Raw genomic sequence first — 15056 nt, forward strand, 5'->3', positions numbered from 1 at the left:
CTTGTGTCCCTGTGCCCCACAAGGTCCACCTGGGTGGTAACCTTGTGGGGAAAACTGTATAAAAGACCAAGCTATTCAATAAACCCTCAGATCTTCTGTTACTGGTTGACCCTCAACACGTCTTGTCTCGTTGCTTTCTTCCAATAACAATGTTTACAAAGGCATTTCTGACTGCAAATTGCAAGCAGTGTTACAAAGCCTCAAACCTAGAATAAAAAAATTTAATTAGAAAAAACTAGCTCTATTTAGAGCAATGTCTAGATAATATTAGCCTTTTATAAAACAAACATTGATACCTGCAATTAAATAAAGTGCAATGTTAATAAAAAGAAAATTTTAATTGAACATGATATAATTCTTCAACAGGTGTATCTAGAAGGGCAAGACAAGAGAATATGACTGTCAATGACACTTATTTGTGTGCTGAGGATTATGACAAAATTAACAGTAATGAAATACCTATGAAAGCTATTTTAGTCAATAAAAACATTACAGAAATTACATTAATTACATTAAATTACAGGAAAGATACAACTGCGAAATGTACTAATCCCAAGATGGATCTTTGTTTGTTTCATGATGGAAGGGGTAAATTATTTTTTGCCCTGCACAAGTCTGTCAGACCCTCCACTTGCCTCCAACCTTGGCACACTACAGCTACCTGCAGAGATGCTCCCGTTCAGCTGAACACTGCTGGAGGAAGTCCTGCACCTTGTCAGACTTTCTCCATTATAAATTAATTTTGTGTTCATGTAGCACAGACCCCAGCCTTGCTAAACAATCCTACTTTTCTTCTATTGGTAGTTCATGCTCATGACCTTTCAGCAGATAGCCTTGCATGTTACTTTACTGACAAGATTGAACAGTTAAGGAAAGAATTCTCTCCCCTTTGATCCTCCCTCTTGCAACCACACATGGACCGTACCTTCCCTACCCTAGAGGCCTTCTCCCCATCTACAGAACAGGAGGTGGCTTCGCTTCTCCTCTCCTCTTGTTCCACCACCTATCCGCTTGATCCAGTGCCTTCCCACCTTATCAGATCTCTCTCCCCTTGTCTTGTACCATCCTTAACACACATCATAAACTGCTCTCTTTCATCTGGTGTTGTGCCTGCTCCCCCTAAGCATGCTACTGTAGTACCGATCCAAAAAAGCCGTCCCTAGACCCATCTTCCCCTTCCAACTATTGTCCCGTATCCCTGCTTCCTTTTTCTTCAAAACTTCTAGAAAGATTTGTCTTTACTCATATGACTCACTTCCTAAATTCCAACTCCCTTCTCGATACTCGTCAATCTGGCTTTCGCCCCCTCCACTCTGCTGAGACTGTTCTTAAAGTTACAAATTACCTAATCACAGCTAAATGCAAATGCCCCTACTCCATACTAATTCTCCTTGACCTCTCTGCTGCCTTTGACACTGTATATCATGTCCTTCTTCTCCAAACTCTTCAATCCCTTGGTCTCTGTAACACTGTCCTCTCGTGGTTCTTCTCCTATCTCTCCCAACATTCATACATTGTCTCCTTTTGCAAAGACACGCCCTGCCTCGGATGGAGTCCCCCAAGGATCTGTTCTTGGTCCCCTTACGTTCTCTGTTTATACTGCCTCTTGGCAAAGTCATTAACTCCTTTGGATTTCGCTACCATCTGTATGTCGAAGACACCCAGATATATCTCCCCTCCCCTGATCTTTCCCTCGCGGTCCAGAAATGTGTCAGTGCTTGTATTTCTTCAGTCTCTGATTGGATGATCTCCCGCTTTTTGAAACACAATCTCTCTAAAACTGAGCTTCTTATTTTTTCCCCTCATAATGCTGATCCTCCTCCTTCATTTTTCCTGCAATCCGATGGTACTTGCATCAGTCCATCCTTGCAAGCTCATTATCTTTGTGTTATCTTTTATCCTGGCCTCACCTTTGTGCCACATATCCAGTATGTTGCTAAAACCTGTTGATTCTACCTTAAAAATATTGCCGGCATCCTCCCCTTTCTCACACAAGATGCTTCCAAGGAGCTTGTTCATGCTCTTGTAATCTCTAGCATGGGCTACTGTAACTCTCTCCTAGTTGGTCTCCCCAAATGCCGAACTGCCACGCTACAATTGGTAATGAATGCTGCTGCCAGGTGATCTTACTCACCTGTCGCTCCTCCCATACCACGCCCCTCTGTCGATCCTTACACTGGCTTCCTTTATCCTATTGGTGTCAATTCAAAATACTAACCCTTACCTATAAAGCTCTAAACAGCTCTAGCCCCTCTTACATTTCTTCCCTTATTCATAGGTATGCCCCTTCTCAGTCTCTCTGCTCTGACGGTTACCTTCTCCTGTCTCGTGCTCGCACCCTTACTGCTAACCCGCACATGCAGGACTTCTCGTGGGGTCTCCCTTCTTTTGGAACAGCCTGCATACCCCCCCCCATCAGACTCTCCTCTAGTCTTCAATTATTTAAGAAGTCCCTCAAAACACATCTGTTCAGAAATGCTTATGGAATCCCACAGTAACTTATCTATCCAAATCTGTCTCTCGCTCTCCTAAAAGAGCCACACTCCACTCTCACCTCCAACTTTGCTACTTTCCCACCTTGTTTGGTGGCTGTCACCCTTGCTGCCCTGTTGTGTGTTTGTACCCCACCTCCTCTAGACTGCAAGCTCATTTGAGAAGGGCCCTCATCTACCTATTGTTCCTGTGTCACTGTGTAATTGTCTCATTGATTGTAAATTTCCCCCTGTCATCATATTGTAAAGCGCTGCAGAATTAGTTGGCTCTATATAAATTCCAATAATAATAATAATAATAATAATTAGAAGTATCTAAAACAGAATAACCTATTATCTCCCTGGGAGTTTTTTCTCTCATAATTTCCCTCCACATGTGCTTCATTTCATTTCATTTTATTTCTTTCTCTGCTTCCACTCATTAGTTCTTCCATACACCCGTTTTACTAATTTAGTTTGACACAGACATTATATTTATAAATCCCCACTGCCCATGTGACATGCTGTTCTTTCTCTTGTGTTTCTTTACCCTCATAGATGGTAAAATCATTGGATCATTGGAGCAGGGATTTGTTTGACCTTATTTCTGTCAGCTATTTGTTTATGTCAGTTGCGTAGTAGTTTGACACTATGGTTAGTGTTTGAATCCTGTGGGTTACGAGTGTTATGACTAAATATATATATATATAATGCCAAATACCAGATTATTGAGAGTTTTCCTCTCTTCCTCAGGTCTGAAGCAATTCTGATCAAGCTGATAGAGATTAACACTTGATGAAAATGATCAAATATTTCAACACCAGAAATGAAGGACTTAATGTAGATTCTGGCTTTCTCACACACTACCAGGACTTAATATAAACACACACCTTCATGTTTTATATAGTTATTTTTCAATACTCTTGTTTACTCTTTATTTTGTCAATCTATATATATTAAGGCAATTTAGCCTGTATTTGTGGGAGGTGCTTGGTATCCACTCCTAGCCTACTTAAGGCACACCCCTTACCTTGCTCCTTACCGTTCAAGGTCAGTGTTGAATGAGGATCCACTTCCCGGTTCTCTCAGACGCCATCTTGGTTTTCAGTATCCACAAGTTTTTCCATGGCAAGCTGTGTCCAGGAATCCTGATTCAGGCCTTTCCGTCCGTCCAGCTTTTTCTGACCCCGGTCATTGTCGTAGATCGCGTCCCAGGGACTCCTAAACCGTAAGTTAGACCTACCTGTCACGCCAGGATCGGTTCCCACGGCATACGGTACAGCACGGGTCCTCGCTTTACGTTTTTTTCCCTGTTGTGTCGCAAATTGAACAAGCCGTTCGCGGTTTCATTTTGTACGGTATTCGGCTAATAAGTATATTAGTTAAAGTTGTCATTTCGCATAACTGTTCAGTGTTACAGTGGAACATATTATCCTTTCGGTTGTTTCGCCGTTCGTATTCATGATATGCTTAAACACGCTTGCTGGTTCGCATGAAAATTCATGCGTATAAACTATTCGTTCTAGCTTCTGTTTCCCTTCACAGTGGGTTTGTTTTTTCTTTCTATGTATTACGCATAAATCCTTTCGTGGATTACATTCATCATTTCATGTATATACCATTCGGTTAAGTATTTGATTGATTAAATAGATAGATTAATTCTATTACTGTTTAAAGGTATCAGTATTGTATTAATTTCCATACTAAACCAGCTCACATATCTGTATGGATCATTTAGACTCCCACACTTTCAGGGGTTTTCCATACTTATCCATTTCAGTCAAGTTGGTTCAGCTTACATTACAGGCCTAATTTCTGTGTTTTTAAACTACGACACATACATAAGGATACAGCTTCCTTTTCCAAGTAATGAATTCTCGGGTTGAATCACACCAGTACTGATCCAACCAATCATACGTCTTTTACATTACAGTAATATTATATATAACTTTACATCACTTTAAAGCATTGTTTTCATCCCTGCCCTTTTGTTGTTATTCAATCATATATCAACATAACACTTTTTAAAGATAGGCCACGGCCTCCCTCACCCCATCCTTTTTTTCTGCTTGACACCCATCATACATTTTTCCCCACCCCCCCTTGTTTTAGACAGAATGTTGCATTAAAAAACACGGCATCACTTTGCCTTGGTAACACATTTATATTCTCATGGTATATCACTACACTTCATTTACCAAATAAAACTACACAATCAAGCCCTTAAAAAATACCGCTGGTACGGGCTACACAGCCTATACCATTCCCACACAGTGCACACTCACTATACTACTATCTTTTTTACCCGTTTCAGGCTGTCCAGGTTTAATATATATTTCACCACACGATTTCCCTGTGAGATATTCATACTACCAGGTACGTACGCCTGCTCATATGGTATTCTGTCATACATTTCATTTCTCCCCCCTAGGTTAGAGTACTGGCAATAGGGTCATAGGCTTCCCAATAGGTATTTACCCCTTTGCAGTTGCCATCAGTTAGTGGTCCTGCGAGGCCAACACCCCGCCTCAACGTTTCAGAGGCAAACACCCATCGGGCCACACATGAGCTAGTCGCCTCGCATGTTGCATAGAGAGGGCCTCACCTGTCACTCCCTTTCCCTGTTTTTCTGTGTTACATTCACAGAGAGGCCTAAAATTCCTGCCACTACGACGGGTGGCCTCAAATCCCCTCGCGCCAACGCATAGCTAGAGCCTCTCAAGCCACTTGGCAACTAGTAGGGCCTCACCTGTCACCAAACAAGTGTAATGTTTCGCCATCCGGCGAATTTTGGTTGTTTTTCATACAATAATTAATTGTTTTGTTTTTAGTATGTCTCAGGAAGGGGTAGAGGATTTCTCCCTGCCTAGCACTCCGGCTAGAGCTATCACTCCTACACAAGGAGGAGAGGTAACTAGTCCAGCATCAATCAGATCCTGGACGATCCCTCGTATAACTACAGAATTGAGGAGACAGAAAATCCCCTACCCTGCTACAGCAAGGAAAGCAGAACTTTTCAAACTGCTACGTACCTCAACTAACAACATGGATGCCAGGGAAGGACCTAGCCAGTCCAACTCAGGAGACATACATTCCATGTTGTCTTCACTCATGGGTCATGAGCAAGGTCAACTCCAGGCTGGAGAAACTTGAGTCGGTCACCACGGCCCTTACTCTAGCAGGGCCACCCGCTGCTGCTTCACAAGCACCAGCCGACTTGCTATTAGTTGCTCCAGCCATCACCCTGGACGACCAGGAAGTTAGCCCTGCTCATATGATCCCTGAGCACATAAAAAGAGATATCCTGGAAGGTAAAGACGTAAACCTGGCTTCCCTGCTGATTGCCTCCCAGGATATTGTGGAAAATAAGACTTATGCTTATGATGATGTGTCTGTTGTTGTCAGATCTAGGCACGCCCGCCTAAACAGGAAACTGACTATCCGCGAGTTTGTACTGGCCTTTGGTATTTACCGGGATGTCATCTGTGCGGTCTATCCCAATAGACGAGAAGAGTTTGATCTTTATATGCACAAGCTGGTAGACCTGGGCAACAAATATGGTGGTATTTTTCTGCAAAAGTTTCTGGAGCCTTCTCCCAGTATGGAACAAGATCCAACTGGGGAAGGATTGATACCATCATATTTTGCAGACACTTTGCAGGTCTAAGAACACCTCCTTGTGCATACTGCTCCTCTACGGCCCATACTACAAATTTCTGTCCCAACACGGTGGACGAACATGCCTCCACGCAAGGGGCTAGTTCCTCTGGTGTTCCAGAGAAATTGACAAGTTTCTGGGCAAGTCCCAGATATGTAATAATTTCAATGTTGGGTCTTGTAATTATAGCGGTTGCAGATTATTGCATATCTGTTTAAAATGTTTTAGGGCACATGCAAAAACCATGTGTCCAAATAAAATGTACTCTAAGCCTTACCTAACGTCCATTAATATTCCGGTATTTACTGCATTTATGTCACATCACCCGTCTAAACACTTGGTGGACTTTCTTATCTCTGGTTTAACAGAGGTCTTCCACATGGGTATTCTACACATACCATCCGGGATTCTGGAATGCCCTAATCTACAATCCGCACAACACAATCCCACAGCTGTTGACACTCTCATAGCCCAAGAAGTTGCTGAGGGTTTCGTATTGGGACCTTTCAAAGCTCCTCCATTCAAAGAATGACGCACTAACCCCATTGGTATTGTCACAGGGAAGTCTTCCCTTAAACAAAGACTCATCATTAACTTATCTGCACCACACTCATCGGCCAACCCCAGTCTTAATTCCCTCATACCCTCCGAAGAATTGTCCCTGCAATACACCACCATAGATCACGCCATTACAGCTATCATACAAGCAGGGGTTGGAGCATGGCTTAGTAAGACTGACATTACTAATGCTTTTAAATTGCTGCCAATCCACCCCACACTGTGTCACCTGCATGGCATCAAGTGGTCTGGGAACTACTATTTTTTCTCCCGTTTAACTTTTGGGTCCAAAAGTAGCCCAGCTATTTTCGACACATTTGCCGAAGCATTGTGCTGGTTACTATTGAACATAGCCAGATGCCCTACGGTATTACATTACCTGGATGATTTCTTACTGGTCGAGGAGAATACTTCCCCTCCGAGTAGCCTCAAAGCTACCACCAAGCTATTCGAGCAACTAGGTGTACCAATCTCCCCTATGAAAACGGAGGGGCCAGACACAATTATCACTTTCCTGGGTATTCAATTAGACTCAACCACAATGCAAGCAAGCCTACCACACAACAAGATAGAGAACATTGTTACCTACATCAACCACTACTACTTGCAACCTCAAAGAGCTACAGTCCCTGCTAGGTTCATTCAATTTTGCCATGCGTATCATACCTCAAGGCTGCTCCTTCATATCACGAAAGTATCTTTTTCCACGCTTCCTACACGACACACACAGGTTGTCCTTAGATCTTAGATACTCAAGCTATGGCAGACTTACGCATGTGGAAGACATTTTTAACCACTTGGAATGGTAAAAGTATGTTCCTCCCTCAATTGACTGACTCATCACCTACCATTTGGTCAGATGCGGCATCTACCACAGGTTTTGGGAATGAATGGCTTTGGGGCAGCTGGACTACAGCAGTTCAGGATTTGCCAGTTCGTTGCTACTCAGACAACCAGGCAACCTGTCACATCATCAACAAAGGTCGTTTTAAATCCCTTACGATCATGAGATTTCTGAGGAAACTCACTTTGTTGGCGGCTTGTCATAATTTCTTCCTGTATTGTTTTCATGTTCCAGGTATATGTAACACAGCTGCTGACAGTTTGTCTCGTTTTAAATTTCAGGCATTTCATCAAGCACTCCCGTCAGCTGCGCTCACAGCCACCACTACTCCAACATTCCAACAACTAATACTGGACTAGACACCATCATGCATCATAGCAGGACACTATCCCAATTGGCACTGTCAAAAAATACACACAAAACATATGACAGGGCTTTTACACTATTCAAAAGATTCCTTTTGGAACATAACATCATGCAACCATTTGTTATGATATCTTTTTTGGGGTTTTACTTCTTTTTGCCACCTTAAACTTAAAATGTCATATAACACCATCAAACTTTATCTCACAGACATTCAACACCATGTGCTAATCTTACAACCAAACAGCACAAGTTTCATGGCCTCTCACCAGATTAAGACTATACTCAGAGGCATTCAGAAATCTGAACCCACACATACATCACAGAGGCTACCCATAGACAACCATATCTTCAAAGCATTATCTAACCTGCTTGATTTAAAATCTTTTGACACCAACACAAATTCTGTCATCAAAGCAGCAATATACATAGCTTTCTATGGATTCCTAAGACCTAGAGAGTTTACTACAATGAAAACGCAACACAATCTACTCCTATTCTACTCTATTCCCACTTAACAAAACACATGGATCATTACATCCTGACTCTACCTCACTCCAAAACCAGTCAGCATATACCAGTAAAAATACCATACTATCCCACGCACAACAGGTGGTGCCCCGTCCATGTTCTTGATGCATACATACAGCATCATAATTTACTACCATCACAACCATTACTACTATTACAAAGTGCGGTACTCACCACTACAACCTTCATGACCTACGTCAGGACTTTACTCACTCAACTGGGCCTCAACGCAGCAAACTACTCAGGGCACTCCTTCCACATAGGAGCAGCATCCACAGCCTCTAGTGTCAACATTCCAGTTTGTAACCGCTGGCGGTTCCCTTATTTACCACTATAATGTCTTAAAGCATAGAACTTAGTAGGGCTAACCATACAGATATCTTAGCCATAATTTTATATAGTTAGTAAGAGATCCTCTATTTAACATATGTAAATAATTGAGAATACAATATAAAATAAGGATTGTCTTGGAAGCAATAGTTTTGTCTTTTAGATATTTATTATATAAAAAATATAAATATAGACATATCAAATCCATTATAGCAGAGTTTATAAGATGAAATTAAATGCTTGCAAATATCATTAATAGGTTAACATACCCTTCTGAACATGTCATCATGTCAGCCTCTCAGTCATTTTAAGATGGAGCAGCGTCTGTCTCCAAGTCTCTCCTGTGTGTGTTAACATTTAAAAGTACACTTATTTATACTTTAAGTGTCGTCATTTTAGAGTCACCATAGTTCATATATGAAAAAGTAACTTGTCTACTTTAAATCAATTTAGGACCACCCTTAATTTGTCAAAGATACAAGGCCATAACTAAAGGGTGCATACGTCATGGAAATTTTCCTGACTTAGTTCAAGATGGCATCTTAAAGTCTGAATAGCTTATCTGTTGTTTATACTAAGACGTAAGTGCACAGTCGTGGGAGATTCCCGGATTTGGGGAAGTTCCATTAACTTGGGGTTACCACAGTATATTGTGTACTGAAAGAGTCGTAGTATAGCCTTGAAGCTTGTCTATGCATTATTGTTATTGTAATTCGTCTGGGACAAAATGGCGCAAACATATTATGCACTGAAGTTATTGCTTAAAGAAACATCTATGAAAAACAATATGTTCCATTTCTAACACCTTGTCAATTTGCAATATCTCTTAAAGACAAAGTACACAGTTTAAGAAATACAACATTTCATTCTAAAACTTGTAATATTTGCATTTGCCCATAACAAGTTCATGTTATAAAAACACTGGGGCGCTGGAAGTCTTCCGCTTACTCACGATACATACCGAACCCAGTACAAGAATTAAGGGATGCTTTCAAAAACATGTCTGGTTGATATATGTATCTGTATTGGTTGTCTGTAATAAATTTGATTACTTAATTTTTGCCCTCTTCTTTCTCAGGCCTACCTCATTGTCGGTTCCGGCACACCACAACCGACTTGCTCTTTTTACTATCCTACATTTAATTATGGTATTTTACTCTGTACTATCATGAGCACCTAACACAAGTATTAAGGCAATGTGGCCTGTATTTGTGGGAGGTGCTTGGTATCCACTCCTAGCCTACTTAAGGCACACCCCTTACCTTGCTCCTTACCGTTCGAGGTCAGCGTTGCATGACCCTCCCACCACACCACATTTTAACATTTATTTTTCTTTCTATTTCTTTTCCTTGGTAGGCCCTCTTCTTTCTCAGGCCTACCTCATCGTCGGTTCCAGCACACCACAACCGACTTGCTCTATTTACTATCCTACATTTAATTATGGTATTTTACTCTGTACTATCATGAGCACCTAACACACATATATATATATATATATATATATATATATATATATATATATATATATTTATATACATATATGTTCAAGCCCTGCTCTGCTGTTTTTTTCCCTCTTTAACCCCTTCAGGATGGAGTCAATAGTACAGGCTCTGATCAAAACAAAATGTAAACAAAAACTGGAATTTGCGCTATATGTCTGTTCAACCGTAATTCACCTCTTTCATATTAAGTGCACCCACACTTATTATATATCATTTTGTTCAGGAGAATCTAGGATTTAATTTCTCATGAACTATTCTAATTTGAAACATAATTTATTATGAATAAAATAAAAAAAACTGTGAGAAATTAAGATTTTTTTTTATTTTTTTTAGACATTTTAGCTGTAAATGTCATAATACCGTTAGCTTTAACTGCAAATAAAACACACATTTGGATTCAGCAAAGTCTCATGAGTACAACAGTACCCCCCATTTACAGTTTTTACGGTGTTTTGGAAAGTTAAAGGGTGAAATATAGCACACTCAATTTTTTTGTTTTTTTCAAATTGAAATTCGCCAGGTTAGTTATGTCAGGTTGGTTATGTTGCCTTTGAGACCGTTTGGTCACCCGGGAATGAAATTTACCCCCATGATTTCATACCATTTGCAAAAGTAGACAACCCAAGGTATTGCAAGTGGGGTATGTCCAGTCTTTTATAGTAGCCACTTAGTCACAAACACTGGCCAAAGTTTGCTTTCATATTTGTTTTTGTGTAGAAAAAAGCAAAAAAACTAATATTTGGCCAGTGTTTGTGACTAAGTGGCTACTAAAAATGAGTGGACATACCCCATTTGCAATACCTTGGGTTGTCTGTTTTTTCAAATGGTATGCCATCATGGGGGTAATTCTCATTCCTGAGCTACCAGACGGTCTCAAATGCAACGTAACCAATCTGGCAAATTTCAATGTGAAAAAAATGAAATGCAAGCCTTATATTTGACTCTATAACTTTCCAAAACCATAAAACCTGTACATAGGGGGTACTGTTATATTTGGGAGACTTCGCTGAACACAAACATAAGTGTTTCAAAACAGTAAAACAAATTACAACAATAATTTCGTCAGTAAAAGTGCTGTTCGTGTGTAAAAAATGCAAAAAACGTAACTTTTACTAAATATATCACCGTTGTAATACAATTTATCATTTTGAAACACTAATATTTGTATTCAGCGAAGTCTCCCGAGTAAAACAGTACCCCCCATGTACAGGTTTTATGGTGTCTTGTAAAGTTACAGGGTTAAATATAGCACGTGCAAATTTAATTCTCTGCACTTGCTGCCTGGGTTGTCAGGCACGTCAATCAAATTTTAATTAATTAAATCACATAATTATGTTAAAATATTACTTAAGCATGCACGTAGAATTTATATATATATATATATATATATATATATATACGTATATATGTAATTCTACACAATACTTATGTAGTTATTTATGTAATTATATTTCCTGGCTAATCATGGCAGCATCACTTATGGGTAGCTCCGCCCCAATCAGGAACAGGACAGGACAAAATCAATTAATCCAGACCAGGCTGGGTATAAAAGGTCCCTCCTCCTTCTATCCCACAGTCTTTTTTCCTGTCCTTTCAGGACACACAGGATATTTTATTTTGGGCCACCTTCCCATGTGTACCATGGGCCTCCAGATGAAGTTCAGCCTCTCTTCATCTGAAGAACTCAGTAAACAGCCTGCACGGGCAGGACTAACTGAGTTTAGTACAGATTAGTATCTGTACTATATGGGAGAAATTAATCTTATAGATCGTGATGTGGGGTCGGCTGTTGCCTTAAAAATTTCCCCTTATGACATCCAACCCCCCCTCCCCCCCCTGATCTGAGGTCAGTGTTTTGGTGAAGCCAGGGTAAGTTTTAATTTGTATATCTCTTTCTTCTAAATTTTATGGAGTTTTTCCCTGGGAGAATAAAGGTCTGAGTCTTGTTCTCAAATATTCTCTGCTCAACTAACTATTTCCTCGGTCAGTGTGTTGTCTGTTTCCCTTACCTACTTCATTCTTCATTCTTGGTAAAGACTGGCTGGCAGGGACTGTGTCTTCCTCCGATCCTGCTCTTCTGTGTTCGGATTGCCGGCGCATGCGCAGAACGGCCGCCGGACGCCGACGATACTGCGCATGCGCTGGATAGTTGCGCGCTTAAAGGTATATCACGCCAAAAAAACAAAATTTCTAAAATCACTCAGAATTGATCCTTGCTTCTTCCCTGATCATCTGGTAACAAGGAAAGCTGCCCTTTTTCTCCAGAATCTGTTTTTTTAAGGTAAAAATCCTATTTTAATTTATCTTTTCTTTTCATAGTTTCTTTATAATTGGTTCTGCAATAAGTGTATTATTTCCTAGATGGCTTCTCCCTCTGCCTCAAGATCTCGCTCTAGAAGACATAGGTGAGCCGCATATATTCTTTTATATTAAGGGGGGAAAAGAGTGCTACTACAGGCCTATAATATGTTTCATATTGGCCTCTATTTCAGCCCAGAAAACTCTCAAGAAATGTCTCCCAGAAAATATGGAGAGAAATCTAACCGATGTGCAAACTGCAACCAAGTGGCTCCTCCAGGGAATAATTTGTGCAGATCTTGCCTGACGGAAGCAGCGAAAGACAGTTCCCCTCAGACTGACTTAAAAAAATGGATATCGGAAGCGATTGCTGAAGGGTTTAAAGCCTCTAATAAGATGTCTATCTCTAAACGTCCCAGAGTGGAATGCTATGTGAAATCAGAAGAGGAATCTGATATGATGGAAGACTATTCCGAGGAAGAGGAGGATGAGTGTGACTCAAAATCGCAGGATTCCAGGTCTGTAGATAAACTAGTTTGTCTGATCAGAGACACGTTGAGAATCCCTGAAGAGAGCAGGGAGAAGAAGGAGTCCGACAGATACTTTGAAGATCTGAAGCCTAACAGACCCTCTTTTCCAGTACATTCGGCCATCAAGGAAGTCATCAGTGAAGAATGGAATAGACCTGAGAGGAAGGTAACTCTAAAGAACAAAATTCCTAGATTATACCCGTATGCTCCTGAGGATTGCAAATCATGGATGTCGGTTCCGAAAATTGATGCAGCGGTCATTCACATGGCAAAAAGAACGACTCTTCCCATAGATTCAATGGCATATTTAAGGGAGCCAATGGAAAAGCGATTGGACGCCGACCTGATTAAGGCATACCTGGCCTTGGGATCAGCATTACACCCAGCAATTGCCCTTACCACTTTGTCCAGAGCTCTTAAAATATGGGTGAATAATCTAGAAGAAGATATCACTGGGGGAGTCCGTAGAGAACGCCTGTTGGAGGGCCTTAATGATTTAAAATTGGCCACAGAATTCTGTTCTGAAGCTTCCCTGGATCTCACTAAAATGGTGGCTAAAAGTATGGCGCTGTCTGTAGCCTCCAGGAGAGCATTATGGCTTCACTCTTGGGGGGCAGATTACGCCTCTAAGGCCTCTCTATGTGCGCTCCCTTTTCAAGGCGACCTTCTATTTGGCAAAGTCCTGGAAGATGCTATCCATAAAGCAGCAGATGGAAGAAAGGCTTTTCTCCCTCAAGGGAAAAGAAGATATGGTGCTTCCTACGGGAAGGATAAAAAATTCAGAGACCGATCCTTTCGAGATGTCAGAGCATACAGGCCCGGAAGAGAATACTCCAGGAATTCTAATTGGAGAAACTATCAGTCCACTTCATCAAAACCGGTCAGAGGAAGAGGATCTAGACCAGCTAATAAAAGCTTCTGAACGTTTGCTGGCCCAGCCAGATGTTGTAGGAGGCAGACTTCGCTTCTTTTATCCGGTTTGGGCCAGAAGTATTAAAGATTCTTGGGTTCTTTCTATCCTCAAGGAAGGATACAAGATAGAATTCAAAGAATTCCCGTCTCTAACCTCCTTTGTCCGTTCAAGAGTGGCAAGAGGAAGAAAAGAAGTTGCTCTGAACGACATTATTTTACAACTACTGCGGAATCAGGTCATAGAGGAAGTACCTTACGAAGAACGTTACAGAGGCCACTACTCTACGATATTCTTGGCCCCAAAACCTCAAGGGAAATGGCGTCTAATTCTGGACCTAAAAGTTCTGAACACTTATTTAGTTCCAAGAACGTTCAAGATGGAGTTCATTACCACGATCCTGCCCAACATCAAGACAGGGACCTGGATGACTTCTATCGATCTCAAGGACGCCTACTATCAGATACCGATTCACATCAGTCATCGCCGGTTTCTGTGGTTTTGGATTTCGGGAAATCATTTCCAGTTCAAGGGACTTCCTTTCGGCTTAAGTCTGGTGCCCAGAACGTTCACGAAAATTCTAGTTTCTCTGGTGGCCTTTATAAGAACGAAGAACATCAAATGCCTTCAAGATCATGGTTGGCTGATAAACCCCAAGAAGAGCTCTTTGGTGCCTTCTCAGAAGATGATTTTCCTGGGAGCAAACATAGACTCGGTGAATGGCCTGGTATCTCTGTCTTCAGACAGGAAAGAACGTATAATAAAAAAGATCAGAAGCATGCGTCAAAAATCCTTCGTCACAGCAAGAGAATTCATGAGCCTGTTAGGGTCCCTTACGTCCACGATTGGCCTAGTAAAATGGGCCCAATGGAGGATGCGACCCATTCAAAGGCACTTCCTCCTACAGTTCAAGAAAAACTCCAAGAATTGGGATCAGAAGATTCATTCTCTCCCGAGGATTTCGAAAGAGCTGTACTGGTGGACAAGAGAAGAACACCTTCTTCATGGTTTTCCCCTGGAAGAGCCGGTTTGGATGACCATAACTACAGATGCCAGCCTCC

Source organism: Pelobates fuscus, chromosome 6 (genome assembly GCF_036172605.1).
Source record: "Pelobates fuscus isolate aPelFus1 chromosome 6, aPelFus1.pri, whole genome shotgun sequence".
NCBI classification, from domain to species: Eukaryota; Metazoa; Chordata; class Amphibia; order Anura; family Pelobatidae; genus Pelobates; species Pelobates fuscus.